Here is a 6,000-nt window from a genome sequence, read left to right as displayed (position 1 = left end):
CACAAAGTCCACCTCCTCCACTCTCGCAACCCAGGCATCTTTCTTCTGTCCCAGAGGAATATCATGATCTTCAGGAAGTTTTCACTAAGGATATGTCACTTCCCCTGCACAGAACCTATAACTGTGCTATAGACATTTCCAGAGCTCTGCTGCCTTCGTGCCATCTCTACAACCTGTCGTGACCCGAGAGGTGGGCTATGGAAAAACATATTTGTGGATCATTGGCAGCGCGCATCATCTGTCCCTCCTCTAGGTGCATAGGTAATGCAGTTTTCTTTTTTTGTGGCCAATAAAGATAAGACACTGTGTCCCTGTATAGGTTACAAGGGTTTATTTAAATAAACTTTTTCACATTAAAAGAGATATATGCCTTATATCTCTTCTGCCTTGAATCACTTCAAGGGGCCACTGTTTTTGAGGAGGTTTCAGAGGAGGTTGGAGATTGTTACCATCATGGGCTCATCCGGTCAGGATGAGAATGAACAGTCAGTAATCACTTGCAGGTTTTGCGTTTTATTGAATAATGAACAAAGGAAAGACACAAATGGACTGCTATCTCTGAAAGGAAATAAAGTGTGATTTGAGTAACTCAGTAACTCAAAATAATGAACTCAGGAGACTCAAACAGAAACTCACCTCAGCTGCCGCCCAATGTGGGAGTGAAGAAAGAGTGAGCTGTAGGTGAGTGCAGTCCTTATATAACCGGTGACAGGTGAGTGCAATTAAGGGCAAGCACCACACCCTTTGGACTCTTTGGACTGTGAGAGGAAGCTGGAATAGCCAGAAAAAACCCATGCAATGATGATGAGAATGTTCAAACTTCACTATGTGCGAAATCCATCTCTTCTGGCTATAATCCACCTTCTTGGGGGTAATGAGGCTTTCCCAAGTCAGGGGAGGAATATAATCTTTTCCACGTGCCCCTGGTCTGCCAGTTTGACATGTCCAAACCCCCTCAATTGGATCCTTTTAATGTGGAGGAATCGATCCACGTTTGGATAACTTTTTCTCAATAATAAATAAAAATCTTTTAAAAACTGCATTTTGTATTTATGTGGGTATTTTTGTCTATGTTTTAGTTTTTGTTTGTTATGATCCGAAACATGTAAGTGTGACAAATATGTAAGAAAAAAAATCATGAAAAGGACAAAGTGCTGTACATGTAGGTTAGAATGTAGATTAACCTGTAAATAGGCAGCCTGGCTTTCATTGTTGGGCCTGTTGTGACTTTCTAGCGTCCTCCCACACATTCTGAACAAAATCGCTACCAGGTGGTGACCAGTTGACAGCACAGCTCATCTCTTCACCTGGTAATTAAACTCACCACCACAGTCTGAATCTTTCAGTCCCTAACCTGTTGGTACGACTCACTTCAACTAGTTTTCTTTTACACCTAATGTACTTGCGTGGCCATCATTATAGTAATGGGGCTGAGTGTCCTGTGATGTAATTAGCATGTGACACTAACGCTACAACAAAGGTGAATATCAAGGCGACGATATACCTGCTAGTCTGTGGGTTTTTGTCAGACTCATGGAAAACATGAAAAACCCTCATTGCCAGGTTTCAGAAATGGCGGTTTTGATTTTCATGAACTCATGAGACACTGTCATGATTGACTGCGTGATGCCGTTGATCGGCTGCATACAGTCTGTTGACGTCACATTCTTGGATTGCCGTGGATCAGTTGGAACCAATGTTCCCTCTAATTTTTCATGTGTCTTAGTGAACACACAAACTCCCTGAGCGATCCCTTGGACCACTATGAGCAACAGTAGACGTGTGCACTGTGGTCATGCCAGCATCGAATCCATCCAAGTTACATGGTTCATTAAAATAATCAAATTACAGCATTTACATTTATGTTAGACTACTTTTAATTAACTGCTTTAGCCCACTTACAATGAAAATTTTAAAAAAATCTTGTTCATGACCTGTGTAGTATGTGAACACTATTGGAAGTAAAAATAACTTGAACTCCAATTTTGAAAACACAACTTTCTTTCTTTCCTTTCTTTTTTTTTAATATAAAGCTCTGACTTGTATGAGTCTGTGGTCTGGGAGAGTCCTGTAGCTCTCTGTCTACAAAATACAGTATATAATGACCCTTGACTACACTACACACTAACTACACAAGATTTGCGCTAAACGTCACATCTCAAAACAACACCGTCACTCCTAAAACTTCCCCCTTCCTAAACAACTAAATGTTGCCATATCATTTTTTTATTGGTCCACATAGTAAATTTTTCAACAGTTTGAGCCAGTGTCTTATTCTGCTTTAAAAGATATAATTGATCATCTCAAAATCTCTGGTTCCCCGCATGATATTCTTCCTTCTCGTTTCTTTAAGGAAGCTTTACATGTTATTGGTCCTTGTATCTTATCTCTGCTGAATGCATCATTGTCATCAGGTTGTGTACCGTCTGTCTTTAAGCATGCTGTTGTGCAACCTATTATGAAAAAGAAAAATCTTGACCCTAATGCTCTCACTAACTACAGGCCGATCTCTAAACTCCCTTTTATTTCCAAAATATTGGAAAAGGTAGTTCTAAAACAACTTCAGGCCTTTTTAGATGCAAATGGTATTAATGAAAAGTTTCAGTCTGGTTTTAAACCTCGCCACAGCACAGAGACAGCCTTACTTAGAGTTTTTAATGATCTTCTTTTAACTGTTGATTCTGGATATTCTGTGGTCTTAGTTTTACTTGACTTGTCTGCTGCTTTTGACACGGTTAATCACAACATTCTTCTATCAAGATTGGAACATGTTGTTGGTCTCAAAGGTACGGTTTTATCTTGGTTTAAATCCTATCTCTCAGAGAGGTCGTTCTCTGTTGCTATGGGGCAACACTCCTCGGCTTCTGCCCCTATTTATTGTGGTGTGCCTCAAGGGTCCGTGCTCGGTCCTGCTCTTTTCTCTTTGTACATGTTGCCGTTGGGATTAATTTTTAGAAAACACAACATCTCCTTTCACTGTTATGCCGATGATATCCAGATTTATTTACCTTTGAAATCCGATGTGACTGCTTCTTTGCAACCTCTGTTCAACTGTTTGCATGAAGTTAAAATTTGGTTATCACATAATTTTCTTACATTGAACGAGAATAAGACCGAAATCATAGTCTTTGGTAGTCACACTCCGCTAGACCAGTTAGCTGACGCCCTAGGCCCTCTCGCTAGCCATCTTTCGTCCACTGTAAGAAACCTCGGAGTGTTCCTGGATGGCTCTTTTAAACTCGAGAAACAGGTGTCCACTGTGGTAAAAAACAGCTTTTACCAGTTGCGTCAGATTTCCAAAGCAAAGCCGTTTCTTCCTTTAAAAGATCTTGAAAAGCTTATCCACGCATTTATTACATCCAGATTGGACTACTGTAACTCCCTCTACTCGGGCCTCCAACACTCCTCTCTTTGCCGGCTCCAGTTAATTCAAAATGCAGCAGCGCGTCTTTTAACAGGTACGAGAATTCATGAACACATAACTCCAATTTTAGCCAAATTACATTGGCTCCCTGTTAAATATCGTATAGATTTTAAAATTCTTTTGTTCACTTTTAATATTTTGAATAATTTAGCGCCCAGTTATCTTTCTGATTTACTCCATTCATACAATCCCAACAGGGCACTTAGATCATCCAACCATAGGCTCCTAGCACAACCTAGGACTCGAATGAAGTCGAGAGGCGACCGGGCCTTTGCATCCGTGGCACCCAGACTCTGGAATAACCTCCCCGTTCATATTCGCACTGCCGAGTCTATCCAGTCTTTTAAATTACGTCTTAAAACTTATTTTTTTACTTTGGCTTTTGATTCTGTCTAGTTGGCTGTTTTAGCTTGTTGCGTTGTTACCTATTGTTTGTTGTCCTCTTCTATTGTTTGTTTTAACTGTCTCATGTTTTTATTGACTGTGAAGCACTATGGTCAACACTGTTGTTTTTAATATGTGCTATATAAATAAATTTTGATTTGATTTGATTTGATTTTTCCACCAATAGGAAACGATGGGGGGTTTTGCTCACAAGCGGAGAGTACTTTTTAGCGCTTTCCTTATAAAACGCTGTTTTTACCGTTTCTTCCCGCTGTAATTGTGTCCTATCAACACAATTTAAAAACTGGTATAAAGTCCACACATTTTCTGTCAATTGTTTCGTCTGTCCTGCTCACATCTCCATTGGTTGTGCACGTTGTCATTAACGTGGCTTCACTCCACATCAGCCACGCCGCTTTGCTAGCTAAAACACCGGTGTTGGCACACAAGGACGCTGTCGTAGCCTGTCGACGTTGATTAGCTGCGTACACGAACGTGAATCGCATTATTGGCTGGACTATGGGATAAGGTGGCATCATTCTAATCCCATACTGGAGCAGCCAGTCACTTACTGACTCCCACTGCAAAAACAGAATTGTTAAAGTATTAATTTTAATTACAATTCAGGTTAGATTTTTTTTCTGTGCGAACCGCAGATTTTCTGTGCGCAGAGACCGTGCCAGCAGTGCGCAATTGCGCACACGCGCAGCTTAGAGGGAACATTGGTTGGAACCCTGGCAGAGTAGGTGCTAAAAAAGTACCTGGTACCAGGTACTATGACCTGATGGAAACTCTGAAAGTGTGGCAAGGCGTGGTGAGCCTGCTGAGTAGGTACTAATAGAAAAGGGACTTAATTCTCCCACAGTTTTCCAAGCCCTCGTCAATAACGTTTTAAAAGCCTGTTTGAACCAGTTCGTTTTTGTGTATCCAAATGACATATTGATCTTAGGAGTCCTAGAACGAGCAGAAGATCACAATCCGCAGAGTGCTACAGTGGCTTCTGGAGATCCGACTATACTTTAAAGCCGAAAAATTTGAATGTACTTGGTTACACCAACTTCTACCAACACTTCATTCTCAACCACAGTTAGGAGCAGCACCACTTTACTCGCCTTACCTATGTCACACAGTGGAAATTTGTATTTATCTTGTATATTTTTTTTAATACTGATTTTTAGTGTTTATTTATGAGTGTTGTTTTATTTGCATGGTTTTATTCTGTTTCTATTGCATGGGTTTTAGTTTTTTATGTGACATAGGTTTTAATCCACTGTGGACTGGCTACACATGGGACAAATTAGCTGATAGGGACCACCTGCTGAGGCATGGGTGTGTCCAGAGGTGGCCTATCAGCTGTGTAAAGACCTTTTAAAGCAGGCTAGCTGAGCACTGAAGGAGAGAGGCTGGAAGGTTGATGCTAGATGTCCTGTGTGACACGGCGACCCAGTCATGACCTCATGGAAAGGCAACAGTAGGAGACAACGTGTGTGATTGGCAGCAGGGCAGAGGTTTACCTCTACTGTTGTTTACTGGGTGCAGCTGGGTTGGGAGAGGGTCGCCATGGCCATGAGCCAGGGTCGCTTCTGGGACCCTTGTTCTGGCCCCTATTTGTTATTTTACAGGACACCGACGCAAGGGGAGCTGTGGCGGTGGTCGCATGATGGATTCGGGTGCAGAACGCAAGCTGGGCTGGGATGTGATGGGCCAGTGGAAGGACAAGAAGATGGGAGGCTCTTCCTTGTCTGCCAAAGACGAGGCTGGCGTGGACTCTGCTCTACAGAAGGAATTCCTGGCCTGCTGATGGACCCATAATGAACATGTGGCATAATTATAGCAGGGGTTTTTAGTGAATGTAGAAAATGGTAGTCTTACAGGTTTTAGAATTGTTTTATTTAGTTTTAGAAGATTGACAACATTTTATTACGTACATTTTAAGGGTGTTTTTATTTGTGCTCCCTGGCCTAGTAATAAACTGTTTCTGATCAGACCTGCTTCATCTCTGTGCCCGTGGTATCTGACCCGCTTGCTCCCCCTTGTATTTTAAAGAATCTTTCTTTTTAGCAGGACATTCTGGCGCGACTGCTTTAATGTCTGTGTGTTACACCTACACAAAAGTTCCTTTTATCTGGTCCACAGAAGCCAATGCCAAGTTGAAGCAGGTGAAACAACTATTCACTGTTGCACCCATTTTG

The sequence above is a fragment of the Astatotilapia calliptera genome, chromosome 23, assembly GCF_964374335.1.
Source record: "Astatotilapia calliptera chromosome 23, fAstCal68.1, whole genome shotgun sequence".
Classification (NCBI taxonomy): Eukaryota; Metazoa; Chordata; class Actinopteri; order Cichliformes; family Cichlidae; genus Astatotilapia; species Astatotilapia calliptera.
Note: the sequence above shows the minus strand (reverse complement) of the source record.